This window comes from Equus przewalskii, chromosome 26, assembly GCF_037783145.1.
Source record: "Equus przewalskii isolate Varuska chromosome 26, EquPr2, whole genome shotgun sequence".
NCBI classification, from domain to species: Eukaryota; Metazoa; Chordata; class Mammalia; order Perissodactyla; family Equidae; genus Equus; species Equus przewalskii.
Genome location: NC_091856.1, coordinates 12,215,989 through 12,236,259, shown reverse-complemented (window position 1 = coordinate 12,236,259; position 20,271 = coordinate 12,215,989).

Sequence of the window (20,271 nt, the reverse complement as noted above, 5' to 3'; positions counted from 1 at the left end):
TTTGAGACAATGGTGGCCATAAGACTATTAGCCCTACAAGTTAGGGGTTTCAGCAGGAAGGGAAAGGAATTGTACTAGGTGCCTCCACACTCACAATCTCACTTAGTCCTCACACCAACCTTATGGGATGTATGTGATTACAGATTGGGAAACTCAAAGAGGTAAAATAAGGTGACCGAACGTGCAGCTGTTGAGCAGCAGGCTGGGGTATGCAGTTCTGCCGTGTGTTCAGCTCTGTTCTTTCACCATGAAGCTTCTTCCTCCTGTGAGGGCCCCAAGCTGCGAGGAGCTCAGACACTTTCATCAGCCCTGTGGCTTAGCAGGAGTGAGAACCCAGTCTTCCCTTCCAGACCACAACATCCTGTGGCCATGTGTCCATCACGCACTGACACCTTTGAGGCCCTGCATGGACAGTGTTGATAGAGCGGAGGGGAGGGGAAGAGAATAGAAACGCCCCCAGGCCAAGAACCCTTTACAATGGAGCCAGGTGCTATAAATTTCTCCAAACGCATGGCCTTCTCCACACATGCACATCTGGAATCCCACATAACCCCTTCCCTCTCCAACCCCCTCTGCAATGATGACTTCCTGGAGCATTTTAATGACTCGCCATTATAAATAATACACTCTACTCTTTCTTGTAAAAAAAACACAACAAAACAGAGGTTTCTGCAAAAGCAGCAAATTACTCCGAATCATAATTTCATCGAAAACACTAAAAAAAAAACCCCTTCATACCCTGAGGTAGGAAAAGTTTGGGAGATTTATGTTTTTCCTTGAACACACAGATTTATAACAGTGGATAATGTACATTCATTTCATCCATATTTATACCTGAATTGATGCGGAGTCTGGTATCCATTACTTTAATCTATGTAACTTGATCATCAGAAATCTGAACCATAATTTTAACACGTATTACAAAGAGTTTCTTTTGGGCTTAAAGGAAAATGACGGCAGAAAAGAAAAGCCATTAAGAGGCAGCTGCAGTCACTTACTCGTGCCGCACTTCCTTCTGCAATACGTATGGGTCCCCCTCGTCGTTTCCCATCCCTTACCTTCCTGGGCACACGCTCACTCCATGTTGAGCCCCTGGTGCTAACTGTACCATGACTGGAGGGCAGAGAGAGAAGCGACGGACAGGGAAGCTCAGGGGAACTCATGTAAATAAATCTCTGACACCATGGCCAACCCAGAGCTCCCACGGAGGCAGTGGTAATGGGCCAGTAGTAGCCTCTAGTCACTTAGGAGAAGTGAAAAAATGCAGGGTCTGATCAAAGCTTCCCTCTGACAGACAGTGGAAATTAAACCCAGATACTAGTTCTCAAACAGCATTGCTGGCACTCAGCACATGGTTCCTGTCCAACTTCTGAGCACCAAACACGGGTCTGGCTGAAAATCCCAAATGTCTGTCCCTGGATGAAAGCCAAGTCGTGGACTTTTGAGAGATCTGGGCCCCAGGATTATATTGGGCGGAAGATGAGGAAAACAAGACCCTGGGACCTCGCTATGGCAGCTGTGTGTCAGAGAACTCTCTGGGTCACCATCCCCAGGGCTTCCTAAAGTCACGTAGGCACCACGAGGGCAGATCTCTTGTCTGATTTGTTCCCTGGTGTGGTCAGGGCTGGCACTTAGTAGGCGCTGGATAAATATTTGTTGAATGAAAGGCCTTCATTACAAACCATTCCAGAGCTATAAAGTGTAGTGTGAGTAGGTAATGTACTATAGCAAAGGATGAAACTTATGGGGTTTTATGAAATTAGGAGCGTTGTTAGAAGGGAGCAATAAGCAATTAAATCTACGACTTTCCACTCTTGTATCTTCCAAACTCTCTTCCATTCTTTCTTATATGTATGTCATAATAATGTCTTGTGTTTTAGAAATATTTCTAGATTTTAAAGCATGATGTCATTCAACGTTCATAGCAATCCTGTGACATAATTATAGCTAATACCATTCCCATTTCACAGGTGGGAAAGTTGAGAAGCAGAGTTTCATAACCTGCCTTGTGCTACTCGCTAGTAGCAGGAAGCACTAGGCTTTGAGCATTGCCATCTCTTGATTCCCAATCCCGCATTCTCTCCTATACCCTCCACCACTGTGGTGTGTTCCTGGAAAGGGTAAAGGGCAGGGTGAGAAAAGAGGGCCTTGTAGGAATGGCTGGAGACGGCTGATCTGGCCTCAATCAGAACTCAGGAAGAGATCACTGACCCATCCATCACCAGGGCTGCTAAGTGCATTTCTCGAGAGCCTCCTGAGAGGGGTCTTAGATTTGACCGTATCTCAAGGGAACGAATTCTAGCTGTCTGATCCTTGAAGTCAGATAGGACAATAATTTGGCTTCATATTTCTATGATGAAAACCGATTTTTTAAAAAGAAAACTTACCTCTAAAAAGGGGATTAATAGCGTTTTTGCTTTCTTGGTATTGTTTTAATGTTTTACTATAAGAATGTCTCTCTTTCTCTGTATATGCACATATATACATACATGATATATTACATACATAAATTGTATGAATTATAAAGTCTTTAACAATTATAACCAAAATGAATAATTATTGCCTTTTAGCAGGAGAGGGCTCCCAACTATTATCTGTTCTGTAGAGAATTGGGCTTCTCGAGAGGGCCCCAGGAAGCAGGGAGGGACCAGAGGTTGTTCACATGCCGTGCTGCAGACACTGTTAGAGGCACGCAGTGAAAGCCTGCAAGTCAGTGCCATAGCAAGATCACCACTTCTGTTTGTAGAAAAAGATACAAAGGGTCAGAGAAGTTATGTCTTGGCTGAGGTTCCACACATAGGGAGCGGACGGGAATGCACTGTGATTTGAGCCCAGGCACACGTGGCTTCACAACCCCTGCCCCATCCAATCTGTCTTCACCATTAACACATCTCCACCAGTTGCATCTGGAAAAAAAGACAGTCCGAATCCTGAACAACTTACAAAAGAAAATTTCTGTAGCTACCACCCTTGGATCGCTTTTTCAAAAAGTTTTCTCCTATCTCTCCAACCAGATGTGAGCTTTACCTCCTTCGAACTGCAAAATATTACTTTGTTTCAAATTTGTGGAAAACTTTCACACTCATCACACTTGATTGGGGCGCTAATGTGAGATGGGCACTGCAGATACTGCTTCACCCCAACGCCATTAAACAGATGAGGTGACGTTAAGAAAGGTCAATGACTTAGCCAAGATCAAACTGTGAGCCTGAGTTCACCCACATGCTAGTTCTGTGGCCCCAACTCCAGCCCAGTGCCCCTCGTTTCAAGAACCGCTCCCCTTTCCACTTAATGAAATTGAAAGGACGACAGAATGTGTTACATTTCTCTTAATCATTTTTATGTGACTCTTAGGGGCTAATGAAACAGCAAGCTTTTATTGTGTGTTTGCCATTGCCCAGAACTGAGCTGGGGAATTAGGTGACAGAGAACCGCGAGCCATAGCCCCTGGTCTCAAGGGATCAACAACAGAGCTGGGAGGTGTAACTGAAAACACTTGCGTTATTGGGGCACAGGCTAGCCTGTTGCCCTTTTAAATACCCATGAAGCTGACCAGTTTTCCTGTGTCTCTCCGTCTCCAGACGCTTGGCCCAGCATCTGGTGTTCAGCAGGGCAGAGCTCCTGCACACAGCTGTACCCACCTCTGCCACACCTGCTGGGCACCTGTAAAACAATGGACACCTGGCCCAGCCAAAGCCCTGAATCTCTTCACTGATTCCCTGCCTCGCAACTCCCGCTCTTGTATTTTCACCACTGATTTCCACTTTATTCTTCCATTCCATTCATTGGATTTGGGTTTGATGCGTAGTACTATGAAAATTTCATTTATTAAGTCATGATGGCCGGCCAGGCATTGTGCTAGAGCCTTTATCTTTGCTCTCTCTAATGCCCACAACTAGTATGGGGAAGAGGAGCTTTGCAGCCCCTCCTCACTGACGTGGAGACGGAGGCTGGAGTCGAGGCTAAGGGAGCTGCTCGAGGTCAGGGCCTGCAGGCTGAGCCTGAAAGCTGGTAGGGAAGCGAAGACAAACCTCACATAAGCGGTTAAGTGTATCGATATTTAAAAAACTTTTATAAAATAACATGGCTATTTCCAAGATATCAGTGATCTCACATAAATTTAAGGACGGCTCCCCCATTACAACATACTTTGAGACTCACAGGCCCAGAAAAACATAAAACAGGAAAATAAACACATTTTTTGATGTTACTGGGGAAGGGTTTCTAAAATTTCTTCAGTAGCTCTCAAGTACTTACACCAAAATAACTTTCATTATGTGTGTTTGCTCTGTACTAAACTCTTTACACGTAAAACTTCACTTCCAGATAACTCCCCATTTTACAGAGGGTTATTTGGGTATATACAGATACACATGTATATGTTTACATTTTATAGATGCAAGGATATTTACTTGTACATGTGCATTTAATATGTAGGTGAAATAAATTGAGCTCAATCTTGAAAGGATAGAAATGGGATTTGAATCCAGCATTTTTTCTTTTAATTATTTTATTGTGTTCAATGGTTTACAACATTGTGTAATTTCAGGTCTACATCATTATTTATTTATTTATTTTTTTGAGGAAGATTGGCCTGAACTAACATCTGCCTCCAATCCTTCTCTTTTTGCTGAGGAAGATTGGCCCTGAGCTAATATTAGTGCCTATCTTCCTCCACTTTATATGTGGGATGCCTGCCACAGCCTGGCCTGCTAAGAGGTGCGTATGTCCACACTCGGGATCCAAACCCGTAAACCCTGGGCCACGGAAGCGGAACATGCGAACTTCACCGCTGTGCCGTCAGGCCAGCCTCTACATCATTATTTATCAATTTCTGTATAGACTGCATTGTGCTCACCACCAGTAGTCTGATTTTTATCTATCACCATACATATATGCCCCTTTCACCCACCCCAGAACCACCTTCCCCTCTGGTAACCACTAATCCATTCTCCTTATCCATGTGTTTGTTTATCTTCCACACAAGTGAAATCATGCAACATTTATCTTTCTCTGTCTGGCTTATTTTGCTTAACATCATACCCTCAAGGTCCACGCGTGTTGCTGCAAATGGGACGATTTTGTCTTTTTTGTGGCTGAGTAGTATTCCATTGTATATATGTGTATATATATACAGAGAGAGAGAGAGATACATATATATACATATGTATACATATATACATATATACATATATATATATACACACATTGGATCTTCTTTATCCATTCATCTAGCACATTTGGGTTGCTTCCATGTCTTGGCTATTGTGAATAATGCTGCAGTGAACATAAGGATGCATAAATCTCTTTGAATTGTTGATTTTAAGTTCTTTGGATAAATACCCAATAGTGGGATAGCTGGATCATATGGTAGCCGTATTTTTAATTTTTTGAGAAATCTCTGTACTGTTTTCCATAGTAGCAGCACCAGTTTGCATTCCAACCAGCAGGGTATGAGGGAATCCCTTTTCTCCACATCCTCTCCAATAGCTGGTTGCTTTGTCTTGGTAATTACAGCCATTCTGATAGGTCTAAGCTGATATCTCCTTATAGTTTTGATTTGCATTTCCCTAATAATTAGTGATGTTGAACATCTTTTCATGTGTGTGTTGGTCATCTGTATATCTTCTTTGGAAAAATGTCTGCTCCTATCCTCTGCCCATTTTTTCACTGGGTTGTTTGTTTTTTTGTTGTTGAGTTGTATGAGTTCTTTCTATAGTTTGGAAATTAACCCCTTGTCAGGTATATGATTTGCAAATACTTTCTCCCAGTTGGTAGGTTGTCTTTTCATTTTTGAACCCAGGAATCTTTACTCCAAACACTAATGGGGTTCTAGCCAACAAATCATTGCTTCCCAACGTTGCTTGCACATTGGAATCACCTGGAAGTTTATGCAATTCTGATTCCTGGGTCCCACTCCCAGGTATTCTGACACGATTGGTGTGGGGTGTGGCCCTAGCATGAAGAAAGCTCCTCAGGTAATTCTAATGTACCCCAAAGTTGAGAACCACAGCTCAAGCCGTCACTCCATGGATCAATTTCTTACTGCTACTGTGACAATTACCACAAACTTAGGGGCTCGAAACAATACACATTTATTATGTTAGTTTCTTTCATTCAGAAATCCGAAATGGGTCTCACTGGGCTAAAATCAAGGTGTCCACAGAGCTGTGTTCCTTTCTGGAGGTTCCAGGGGAGAATCCATTTCCTGCCCTTTCCAGCTTCTAGAGGCTTCCCACACTCCTTGGCTTGTGGCCCTTTTCCTCCAGCTTCAAAGTCAGCAACAGCAGGGCGAGTCCTTCTCACAGAGCATCACTCTGATCTCTCCTGCTTTCCTGTCTCCATTTGAGGACCCTTGTGATTACACTGGGCTCACTCAGGTTATCCAGGAAAATGTCCTTATTTCAAAGTCACATTATTAGCAACCTTAAGTCCATCTGCTACCTAATTCCCCTTTGCCATGTTAGGTAACATAATTATAGGTTCTGGGGATTTGAAGATGGATATCTTTATGGGTCATAATTCCCCCTACTACGATTGACTAGCAATTTTAAATTTAAAAAAAATCAGGATTTCCCTTCCATTGCACCTGCTCACAGTGGGGAAAGCCAGCGAGCAGTGTGTTCTTTTACAGAAGAGTTAAGTCATAGCTGCTGGATATATGAAAACATCTCCCTTCTGTTCCCCTCACTCTTCTTTCCCACTAGAAAGAAGAACAGCAAGAGCCTGTCATTCTCTGGGCTTCCCACAGCTGCTGTCACAGCACTTGAAAACAGAGCCCAGGTGACCAGCGTTCCCACTCCATCCCGGGACCAGGCAATATGTGAGCTGCCATATGCTCCGGTGGGTTCCGGCTGACGCTGAGCAGGTGTATGGCATCCGGGCCAAGCATGTGGAGGGTGGGGAATTCACAGAGGGGAGGTACCGTTTTCAATTTGCCAGAGGAAGACCTAAGAAATAACAGAGGGTTGGCTGTGTTTGCCTCTCTCCCGCTTCCTAATCATTTCTTAAGAAATAGAGGATGGTTCTGGCTTTCATTCTGAAAATCCAAGGAAACACTTTGAACACGATGCTCATACTGATTGAACAATTACTCTCCAAGTTCTCCAACATTCAGAATCCATCAATTATCAAGATGCAGAAGCCTCCAAATATTTATAATGACAGCACTATCATTATGTGAAGTTATTATGACAAGGAGGGGAGGAGAGCGGTTTAACCTCAGTTGAGGTGTGTGTGTCTGGTTGGATGTGTTTTCTGTGCATTTAGGATTCCTATAACAAGTCTGCAATGTACAGTCGTGTCTCAGGAACAGTTTCTTACTCCTAGAGACCACTGCGCTTATGTACCTGAGCATCTTTATTTCTAAATATATTTATATCTACAAATGGCTTTTTAAATTAAACACATCATCTCTGATGGTAGGTGAAGGGAAGAGAAAAAGAAGTTAAGTGAATGGTACCTCACAAACAACCAAAGTCGAGCTAACTGACATAGGCTCCACAGAATTCATCTTAATCAACGTTATTGTCTCTGCTCCCATAAAAATGAGTGATTGGGATACATAAAATATGCTATCAAATTTTTACCAAAAAATAAGCAGTTTAGATCATCTATTTCCATGAAATAGCACAGTGCATCATATGTCAAGCCAGTGCATTTTCTGTGTGTCTGACTTTGGAGACTGAGTTGACAATCTAAGTTCTAATTATTTGCACCCTCCTCAGTCTGTTATTGCCCAACACGGGGCGCTCCCAGAGGAGTGTCAGAAAGGATGTTATGTGGGCTGACGGGAAGCCGCTGAAAAAGATCCACTGGGCTTTTTAATGCAGATGATGCTCAGTGCCTAGGAGCCAAAGGGGATCGAAGAACCCTGATTGGAAGGTTCGAGTGTGTTCCATCTGTTACTCCTCTAGCCTTTTCATTAACGCTGCGCAAAAGCAAGCGGAGTCACAGCTGGTGAAAAGGTATCTGCTTGACAGGCCCAAGGCCTGAATCTCCTCTCCCCTGGCAGGGTCAGATGTTCATAGGGGCCTCGCAACTGTCCACTTTCAGTTTCAGGTCAAAACACAGTTAAGCTCCCTTGTGTGGTCCAGGAATAAGCATGACCTTGGTCAATCAGATGGCCTTGGGTTTGCATCACAAGTTTCCCCCTACCTCACTGTGAATGCCTCAGAACATTAGTTAAAAAGTTACTGCCCTCATCTGAAATAAAATGGAAATTTAATAATATAAGTCCAGTGCAATAGTGAGATGTATTTATGAGACTTCAACAAGTGTTAAGTTTCTTTCTTCCTCCACATTATAAACCCTGTACATAGATGAAGAAAAGAAAATTAAAAAAATGCAGCTGGTTTTATATTCCCAATGATTTAAAAAAATGTAATATACATATTAAAAAAGGCCTCAACTAGGACTTTCAAATGCATTTGATCTTTTTTCCAGTATATCTTTCTTAATAGTTTAAAGACTACAAATCTAGAGCCAGCTGGATTGGAATTCTAGTGTTAGCACTGCCTTGCTGTGCAATCTTGGACATGTAATTTAACCTCTCTGTGCCTCAGTTTCATGATCTACAATATGGAAATAATAGTAACTACTTCATAGGGTTGTTATGGAGATGAGATGAGTGAATATATGTAAAGGACTTAGAATAGTATTTGCCTCAGTGTTTGTTGTTATTATTTTCAAAAATATCTTAATATTATTATACTTATCTTTCTTCCCTTTGCCTAGACCCCACTTAGGCAGTTCACTCATTCCCATTGGGAAGGGGTTGTTTCAGAAAGAAGAAATAAAAGAAGAGTTTCTTCTTCTTCTTTTTTTTTTTTCCAGGAAGATTAGCCCTGAGCTAACATCTTCCACCAATCCTCCTCTTTTTGTGGAGGAAGACTGACCCTGAGCTAACGTCTGTGCCCACCTTCCTCTACTTTATATGTGGGACACCTGCCACAGCATGGCTTGACAAGCAGTATACAGGTCCACACCCAGGATCTGAACCTGCGAACCCTGGGCCACTGAAGAGGAACGTGCAAACTTAACCGCTGCGCCACCAGGCTGGCCCCAGAGGAGTTTCTTCCTGGTTTTTGAATTTCAAATGCCTAACTCTTGAGGAATAGACACGACTCAGAGTGGAGTAGAAAATATGAACAAGGCTTCCCCCTTCCAAGACTAGAACAGTGTTCTTGAGGTGGGAAAAAGGAGAGAATGGAGGGGAAGGTGGTGTAGTCTATGTTAGCAGTTGCCTGGAAAACATCCTGCCCCCTGGCTTCAAATGACCCTGGGTGGGCTGAGGGCCGGCGGTGGAAGGAATGAGATGAACTCCAGAAGGGTTTGTGGAATGCAAGAGCAGAGGAGACTTGTGCTTCCTCTCAGGGTCGAGTCCCTGGGAGGGGCAAGACCCCAAAGAAAGAGTGGCTGTGCTGTGTATCCAGGCTGACAGGGCTGGGAGTACCTGAAAAAACTCTCTACACCACAGCCTGATGTAGACAGAATGATTCCATTGCACCTGAGAGGAAGACCAAATTATCAGCTGGAGAAAGCCAGACCTGAAGGACTCTTGAGGGTTGGAAAAAGAGGTGACTCCTGGTCATCTGCACAGACTGAAGATCAAGGATCAGATGGCATGACGGTTGTTTCAACACATGTCAGCACGGACAGATGACGCTGAGGACTAGATGCCCCCTAACCCCAGACTGTAACAATATGGTAACTCCCCTGAACTTGGATTCACCCCAGGGAAAAGTAGGGGGGATCCTCAATTGACTGAAATTAAATTTCCACTTATTTCAACTCTTTGGATCTTTAAATAGAACCTAAATCAGGTTTCAGAAAATTTTTGAAAAAGTTCTCTCTTTTTCACACTGGAGTTCATGGACCAAGATTCATACCCCTTATATGTAAGAGTAATTATGGAAGTACAGTTTTAAATTGATGACCGGGTGAACTATTTGTTTTCGATTTAAAATGATTTGCTTTAATTATATAGATCTCTGAACCATCCCCATGTAGAATTTAGTAATCCCATTTATTGAAACACATTTTTAAAACCTCATTGTGTAATGGTTTGAATATATTTGTAAGAGAAATATAATGAACCCACACATACCCATTTCCCATCTTCAACAAATATCAATTCAGAGTCAATCTTGTTCTATAAACCCTCCCACATAACTCCAACCCTAACCCCTATATTATTTTGAACCAAATCCCAGACATCATATTATTTCTTTAGTTCAGTAAGTATCCCCCCAAATAAGGTTTCTTTTAAAGAACATAACTATAATACCATTAATCTATCTAAATATTTGAAATAATTCCTTAAAATCAAAAATCCAATGGGTGTCAAATATTCCTGATTATCTCATAAATTTGTTTTTATGGTTTCTTTCTCTGAATCAAGCTCCAAACAATTTCCACACATTGCATTTTTATGGGTTTCTCAGGTCTTTTTCACGCTGCAGCTTCTCCTCTCTCTTTTGTTTTCCTTATACTCTCTTTGTTGAAGAAATCAAGTCATTAGTGATGTCCTGCAGAATTTCCCACACTCTGGATTTTGTTGATATTTAACATCTCCCTCTACCACTGTATTTCCCAAAAACTAATAGCTGTATCCAGAAACTTGATCTGACTAAGATCGATGCTTTGGCAAAAAATACTTTGTAGAATATATTTCATAATTCTGTGGAAGGTGTGTAGTGTCTTCTTTTTTCTCTTTGTGTAATATTATTAGCCACTGATCCACTATTTTATTAGAAGTTTGAAAAATAATGATCTTCTCATTCATTCTTCCTTATTTGTTAGCTGGGCTCCCTTTATAAAAACAAACCTAAGGGTATGGGGTCGCATGGGAAAGGAAAGTAGAATACTTGATTTTTATTTACCAGTTTTCAGAAAAATGAGAATTGGTTCTTCAGCATACTTCAAAGGTTGCCAGTGGCTTTTTTTTTCCTTTTTAAATATCATTATGGCATCATTATTTTTTCACACTTTTCATGTGTTTTAATCTATGAATTTATTATTCCTATAGAGGCTCAAACTGCCTCATCTTGGTTCAGCGGGAGTCTCTTCACATTGCCTCCTGAGTCCTTTTGGCATGGCCCCAGGTGTTTCTAACAGCTTCCTTACTTTCTTATATGATGAGGTGTTTCAAGTGAATCTTGTACCTCTCCTGTCGTAGACCTGGGATCAGCCATTTCTTCAAGCAGCCCTGCCTTCTCTAGTAGGAAAAATATTTGGGGAGCATAATTTGGATGTTGGTGGTGTTTCTTGCTACTGGATTCATTACTATTGCTATGTGTCATAAGTACATACTGATATTTCCAGTTCCAATTACAAATTAGAGGTGTTTTATTTAAATCTTTTGAGTTCATATTCATGTCTATTTTTCTCCTATACTCAAAACCTTAGGTCCTGATGACAGTAATTATGTTAAAGTGATGTTGCTTTATTATATCATATCATATTAACTATACATGTATAGTACATTACATGCATAATCGTTCCAGAATAACCATAGCAATATTACTGCACCAAACACTTTCAGATTTCTTCTCATAGATTTTTGTTGTTCCTGCTGTTTTCACAGCACATCCCACTAGGGATGGACAGACAAATTACTCTGCTTTAAATCACTTGGAAATGTTTCTATGGGGCTATGCCAACAAATTAATATCAAGTGTGTTTTAAAAATTTTTTGTTTCTGATTTTGGGGAAGTTTTTTCATTTTTAATTTTATTTAGCTTTATAATTATGGAAACAGGTTTATTCAGCAAAGTCTAGCTTCTGTCCCTACCCCTTTTAATTTTATCACTCTCTTTCTTTCTTTCTTTTTTAAAATAAATCATTTCATGCTTTTTTTGTTTTGTTTTTTTGGTGAGGAAGATTGGCCCTGACCTAACATCTGTTGCCAATCTTCCTCTTTTTTTTCCTCCCCAAAGTCCCACTGCATAGTTGTATATCCTAGTTGTAAGTCATTCTAGTTCTTCTCTGTGGGATGCCGCCACAGCATGGCTTGATGAGCAGTGCATAGGTCCACACCCAGGATCCAAACCTGTGAACCCCAGGCCGCCGAAGCAGAGCACATGAACTTAATCACTTGGCCATGGGGCCAGCCCCCGATCACTCTCTTTCTATGCTTCACTTTCCAATTTTATCTTTATATGATTGATATGAGGATGAATTGATTTAATCCATAGAAAGTGAAGAGTCTATATTTAAATATTCAATAAATATTACATTCTTACTGAATTAAATATTCAGTAAATGTATGGGCAGCTATCATTATGGGTAGGGCATATGACTAGTTATTGTCTCTGAAGTTTCCAAATTTGAATCCCCTCTGCCCTATTCTCTTGAGTGGTAACTTCCGGTCTTGATTGAACACTGGTTTGTATGTCTATGTATTCAAAGCTGCTTCTTCAGAAACATGAAGGTTCTACTTCAGTGTAGATGTGTCATGGCTTCCTTCTGGTGGCATAAATAAAGTGGGCAGGAAAACTGCAAAAGGGAAAAAGCTCCAGGCTTTGCTGTTAGAGAATCCTGGATTCAGATCTCAAAGCTGCTATTTACTTGCTGTTTTGTGGGATAAATTGCTTACCCTCTCTGAGCCTTAATTTCCTTTCTATGTAATGGTGATGATAATATCCAATGTTGCTATTGCAAGAATTAAGTGAGTTGATGTATGGAAAGTAACCTACGCAGTACCTGGAACATACTGGCGTTCAAGAAAAGTTTGGTTCTATTTTCCCTTTCTTTAACTGATTCTATACTCTAACCATCCCAGTTGTAACTGAGAACAGATAGGTCTTCCGTTGATCAGCAATTTACCAAATTTCTGTTCTGTTTGCTTCTTCCAGAGAAGTCACTCCTGTACCAATTTCCATCCATTTTTGCGCTGGCATGCCCCTCCAGATCCACCCTCCACCCTTCTCCCATATGCTTTTTGCCTGACCTGTATGGAACGGATCAAAGGGCTCCCATGTCCTCTAGCTTTCTGTAGAGTTTGGTCAAAGGGAGCCCCCATAGGAGATTTGAAAGTTTATCAAAGAATTTATTTCTCCAGCTCCCTTGCTAAAAGGGTGCTACTCTTGGATCTGTTCCTCTCTGGAAGTCCTGCACTGTCTCTTGTTGATTTCCCTAAATTCTACCCACTCCTTTGTAAATAGTCCCTTAATTAAACTCACTTCAATTACGCAGTTTGAGTGATGCCATCTGTGTCCTGCCAGGACCCCGATTGATACAATTCCCAATCAAGAAAATAATAATAAGATTGTTAGTCTAAGGGGCGCGTCTTGCCTCAATTCCTTCAGTTACTCTGCAGTCTTAAACTCACATAAATTTAAATTATTGGAAAGCAAAATACCTAGACTTCAGTACATTATCCAAACAGCAAGTCACTCAATGGGTTTTGCTTTAACCTCTGTGCCCTCAGCTTTTAACCAAGGGTCAATACAGGAAATGGTCGGATGCTATCTCCATTCTTGCATCTTCGATAAATGTGCTGTTGAAAATGGCATCCATTATCATGGCCAATGTCCCCGACATGGTGACGTGGAAAGAGCACAAGATTTGGAGTTAAAAGACTCAAGCTGGAACTCCTGCTCCATAATTTACTAATCACGAGGCCATATTTCTCTGAGCTTCAATGTATTCTTTTGTAAAATCAGACAAAAATACTTATAGGCTTGTGAGTACCAATGACAAAAAAGTGAGAGAGCTTTTTAAACTAAAGAGCTCCATAAATATTCATGCATAGTATGAGTATATTAAATTTCTTTAAAAATTTAGCACAGGCAAAGGTTTTCTTTCCTAAAGAAATTCTGTGCTTCCTTTATCCTGTTGAAAAGGAGTATATGACTCATTGTGATTTTATTATTTTTTTTGCTTTAACTTATAAGAAATGCACAATTAACTGTAATGTTTCATTATAATAAGTATATTTTACTAGTATTTGTACACATAGTTTTACTTCCCTCTACATGATTTTTGGTTATTGTTATTTTCACAATATTATGGTATATGTATGTTATATTTTAAGGTACATCAAATTATTTTTTGGAAGAAGATGGGATCTAAAAAGCAAATAAACAAGCCAATACAATTTTTTTTAAAAGATTTTATTTTTTTCCTTTTTCTCCCCAAAGCCCCCGGTACATAGTTGTATATTCTTAGTTGTGGGTCCCTCTAGTTGTGGCATGTGGGATGCCGCCTCAGCGTGGCTGGATGAGTGGTGCCGTGTATGCGCCCAGGATTCAAACCAACGAAACACTGGGCCACCTGCAGAGTAGCGCGAACTTAACCACTCGGCCACGGGGCCGGCCCCAAGCCAATACAATTTTTAAAGAAGAATTTGTCCATAAATTCTCTCTCTCATTCTTCTTTCTGAAACATCCCTCTTTAATTTGGCACCCAAGCAGTGTTCATAGTGATGACTCCAGCCTCCTATGTTCATGATTCATCACTTGAGTTCAGCAAGATTACATCTGCCTACCTATAAAAATATATAATATATAAAATATGTAATTATATATTATATTATATAAAATATACTTTACATATAATAGTATATATTATAGATAGCAATCCATATCCTACAGTTTACTGGCACAACAAGAAGAGGAGGAAGAGAAGGAGGAAAAAGAGAGAAAGAGGAGGAGAAGGTATTATATATGGAGAAGGAAATTACCCTCTTTCTAGGAGTGGTAGTATCCATTTCAACCTTTTCTCAATATTCCTTCCCAAAGAAGGGTTGAGAATCATTGCCATCAGTACATCACGCTCACCTCTGCCCATCACAGTCTTTTATTGGTTCCTGTCCACCATACGACTCTGTTCACAAATATTCTGTTCTTATTCTACAGAGAGAGGAGCTCAATTCACCTCGGTCCTAGCCAATCATGATACTTCCAGAAGCCCACAGCCTCTCCAAGCAAATCCGGGTCTTGTGAGACACCATCCCCTAATTCGAGAATCAAAAGGACAGAAGCCAGAAAATAAGCTTTATCTGTTAGAATAAAGTGAAATTCTTGAACTGTAGAATTCTTACCTTATCTCAGGCAAAAGAAATATTTTAAGAAGAACAAGTGAAAATGTGTCTATCATCACAAAGAAAAACAGAACTGTCTGAGACAGTTGTAAGTCCAAGTGAAGATGGTAGATCTTTAAACACACTCCACAGGCCAAACAAAGATCTTACTTGTGTATGGCCAAGTATGATTTACCAAGGAAGCATCCTATCTGAAACATCTTTAGAAAGACACCTGCAGAACCATTATGCTGTGTAAAGCACCAGGTCTTCAAGGGTTCTGTCAATCAAGCGACTAATTCCTCCAGATACGGCTGGTGAATACTGAAGGTACTTCTCGGTTTCAGACTGAAAGTCACACGCCACCTGCTCCAAGCCCTGAGGTTTTGAGGAAAGAAGTTAACCTAATCTACGCCATGCTAAAAGAAACATTTGGTTGTCAATGTCAGACTTCAGCAATTCTTTTGTCCAAATAGAAGGCAATTCTTTAGGAATGTCTGAAAACTCTTCTGGACTCCTTATTCTCTTCACCATAGAATGATTATTGATAGAGAGATATGGAAGCCAGTACCATACTTAAAAGCAAATAAACTCTTACATTTCTGAAACTATAGCTAAATAACCAGCCCTAGAAAGTTTCTGATTACTAGCTCATCCATTTTGTTTCCCACCCCTCATCTATTAGGAACAGTTTCAATCAGACAGCAGAATTAGAAGAATCCTGCCATGAACACCTATACACCAATCACCGAGATTCTACTATTAACCTTTACTGGACTTGCATTTATTGCATATCAATCTACTCATCCTTCTGTACATACATCATTACATCTATCTATTTTTAAGACATTTCAAAGCAAATTGCAGACATCTGACTATTTCCCTCTAAATATTTCACCATGCATATTATTAACTAGAGTTCAATATTTGTTTGATAGTTATTTTCTTTGGATGTAAATCTTATATACAATGAAATACACAAATCTTAACTGTACTTTTGCTGAGTTTTGAAAATCATACATCTTTTGTAACCCAAGCACCTATTAAGATATAAAAGAATACCATAACCCTAGATAGTTCTCTTTTCCTTTTCCAGTCAATCGCTACCCCTCCACTCTGGAGGTAACTCTTGTTCTGATTTTTTTCCAGCATACAATTTGCCTGCTATAGAATATCATATTAAATAGCATCATGCAGTATGTATTCTTTGTCTGAGACTTCTTTCACTTAGCACAGTGTTTTGGAGATTTCTCCAAGTTGATGCAGGCACATATCAAGCCTTTCCACTTTATTTTTGTGTGGTATGCCATTGTATGAACATACCAATTTGCTTCTCCATTCATATTAATTGACAGCTGGGATCTCCAGATTGTGTTATTATGAAGAAAGCTGCTATCAACACTCTTGTACAAGTTTCTTTTAACATATTTTGGATAAATAACTAGAGTTGGGATTGCTGGCTCTTAGGTATAAGTTGTGGCATTTTTTTGTGTGTGTGTGATTGCTCTATGGATTGACAACATGCGTTCCTAAGTTTTCACAGTCTGCTGTAGAAAACTTACAACCATGAAAGTCCATTTAGTCTCCTTGATTCTTTAGGCTATAGTTACCATAAACATTACATCTACACACATGCTACAACTTGCAAAACAATGTTATGTTTTACTTTAAATATTCATATTTATTTTAAAGAAATTAAGAGGAAAAAATGAACTTCTATATTTACCCCCATATTTACCATTCCCAGTAATTGTCACTCCTTTTTGAGGAGCCAAGTTATCATCTGTTTTCATTTTCTATCAGCCTGAGGAAACTCCTTTAGCACTCCTACTCGTATAAGTCTGAGGCTGATGCACTCTTTTAGCTTTATTTTAGCTAAAAATGTGTTTATTTTGAAGACTATTTTTTCTGGTTACAGAATTCTATTTTTTCCAATTTTACTAAAGTATGATTGACAAATAAAAACTATATTTATTTAAGGTGTATGTGATGGTGGATATTCACATACATTGTGAAATTATGACCACAATCAAGCTAATTAACATATCCACCATCTTACATAGTTGCCATTTTTGTGTACCTGTGTGTGGTAAGAAAACTTGACATCTACCTCTTCATAAATTGCAAGTAGGGAACATATTATAATTAACTTTAGCCATCATGTCACAGTTATTCATTTAATAACTGAAAGTTCATGCCCCTTGATCAATAGCTCCCCTTTTCCCCTACCCTTTAGCCTTTGGTGACCATCATTCTCTCTGTTACTATGAGTTTGGATTTTTCTTTCCTTAGATTCCAAATATAAGTGAACTCATGCAATATGCGTCTTTCTGTGTCTGGCTTATTTCACTTAGCACAATGTCCTCTGATACCACACAGAGTATTTTCACTGCCCTGAAAATCATTTCTGGGTGGCTGGCCCAGTGGCGTAGTGGTTAAGTTTGTGTGCTCCAGTTTGGCATCCCAGGGTTTGCAGGTTTGGATCCCAAGCACAGACCTAGCACTGCTCGTGGTGGCATCCCATGTAAAATAGAGGAAGACTGGCACAGATGTTAGCTCAGGGACAATCTTCCTCAAGCAAAATGAGGAAGATTGGCAACAGATGTTTGCTCAGGGACAATCTTCCTCACATACACACACAAATCATTTGTGCTCTGCCTATTCACCCTGCCCCCCAACCCCTGATCTTTTTACTGTTCCTTTAGTTTTGCTTTTTCCAGAGTGTTGTATAGTTGGAATCACATAGTATGTAGCCTTTTCATATTGGCTCCTTTCACTTAGTAATATGCATTTAAGATTCTACCATGTCTTCTCATGATTCAATAGCTCTTTTCTTTTTAGCACTGAATAATATTCCATTATCTGGATGTGCCATAGTTTATTTATCCATTCAACTACTGAGGGATGTCTTAGTTTCTTCCAAGCTTTGGCTATTATGAATAAGGCTGCTATAAACATCCATGTTCAGGTTTTTGTAGATGTAAGTTTTCGCTCCTCTTGGATAAGCATCAAAGAGCATGATTGCTGGATCATAGGGTAAGAGTATATTTATTTTTGTAAGAAATCTCCAAATTTTCTTCCAAAGCGTCTGTACCATTTTTGCATTTCTACCCGTAATGAATGAGCATTCTTGGTCTCCACATCCTCACCAGCATTTGGTGGTGTCAGTGTTCTGGATTTTGGCTATTCTAATTGAGGTGTAATAGTATGTCACTGTTGTTTTAATTTGCATTTCCCTGATGACATATGATGTGGACCATCTTTTCAAGTGTTTATTTGCCATCTGTATATCTTCTTTGGTGAATAAATATATTTTTTATTTATGCTATTACATTAGAATTTCCTTTTGGTTTTTCATAGTAGTGTCTATTGCTCCACTGAGATTTCCAATCTTTTCATTTGTTACAAGCATATCTTCCTTTACCTCATTTATTTTAGTCAAAATCCTGCTTTAAAGTCCTTAAAGAACATGCTGCTTCTGTTCATTCTCCAAAGAAACAGGAACTTCATCCATTTAGTTTTGGAAGCAAATGCCTAAAGATATATAAGGCTCTTAACATAAAAAGCAATGAACATATCATTAAAATAATTTCTAGATATTTAATAACTACTATATGGGACCCATGAAGAAAAAAAAATGAGAGTCTCCATATGATCCCACAGTAAGATCTTTCTGCTACGGTTGCTTCCTAATATCTGAAAAGTTGGTTCCAATGGGATAACAATGACTATATCTCCCTGTGATGGTTAGTTTTATGTGTCAACTTGGTTAAGCTATAATACTCAGTTATTTAATTAAACACTAATCTAGGTGTTGCCATAAAGATAGTTGATAGATACAGTTGACATCTACAATCAATTGACTTTAACTGAAAGGGATTATTTTCGATAATCTAGGTGGGCCTCATTAAGTCAGCTGAACGCATTAAGAGCAAAGCTGAGGTTTTGCTGAAGAAAAAGAAATCCTGCCCACAGACTGCAGGTTCAGCTCCTGTGCAAGATTCTCTAGCCTGTCAGCTTACCCTGGAAAGTTGTTAACACCTAAACAGACACATATATATGTGAAGAACACATAGGAAGGAGCCATTATCTTTGGCTGTAGATATTGAAGAAAGTTTCCAGGCAGGTCATGTTTGGACTTGATGGGATTTGAAGATTGTAGGGACATTCTTCAGGCAAAAGATGCTAGAAGGCCAATTTACAACTAGGCACTGACATATACAAGACAAAAGGATGTGGAAAAACCTTCTGTGCTCAGGGAAAGGTCACTACAATGTGGCTGGAACATAAGAGCAGCATGAAAAGTGGCAAGAAATGGGACTGGAATGATGGATTCAAACGTGGTCATAGACTGCCTCAAAGGTCCTGCTATGGATTTTGAATTTTGTTCCCAGGGTTATTAGAAAACCCTAGAAGACTTTGGAGTAGGGTGATGGTATGATCTAATCTGTGTAAATGGGTAATGGTTTGGCAGGGGCAAAACAAGGGATAGGAATATCAGTCACACTGTTTATCACAGTGTCTGGGTTTGCAGTTTTATATGGTTTTGTTCTCACATCCCCTCTAGATTCAGTTTCAAGTCCTTTTGACCAGTTTGATCTCCCACCAAAGCTCCTCTTCTCCATCTTTTAGAAACGCAGGGCAACAGCTTGAACCCCGAGCAACCCACAAGACTGGATGAATGCTGTTGGGGTTAAGTTTAAATAGTAAGCAGATGCGGTTTGAGCCAGGTACGTCTCAACTGTAAGTCTGGGCATGGAAATTGCAGCATTTGGACAGGCCTGGGCATCAGAGATAATGATGTTTGAGAGCAAGTCACACAAAAATAACCTCTGATCCTAGGGCAAAGGCTGTTCACTCTCTGCCCTCGGTTATGCTCCCAGGTCTGCGTGGTGAGAACAAGGTTCTTGGGAATGTGTCTGCGGTCAGAACTTCTAAATTGTACTTTGCCTTTTATTAAGAAAGGTGTAGAGTTACCAGGCCTTCCGGGTGGTTCTTACATTATTCATGCTTACACAGAGCATCCTAGATGACTCCAAGGCTGTGGAAATTATACCTGAGAAGAAAGATACAGAGAAGAGTACATACCCTTTTGTCAACCGAGAGTTGGTGTGAAGTGGTAAAAGAAGAACACTTTGGAAGTGGGACAGCACAGGAGGAAATTAAATGAAATTATGCCGGAAGTATCCAGGTTTCAATATTATTGCCAATGAGAGGAATGAAGAAGGTATAAATTTTTATTTTGA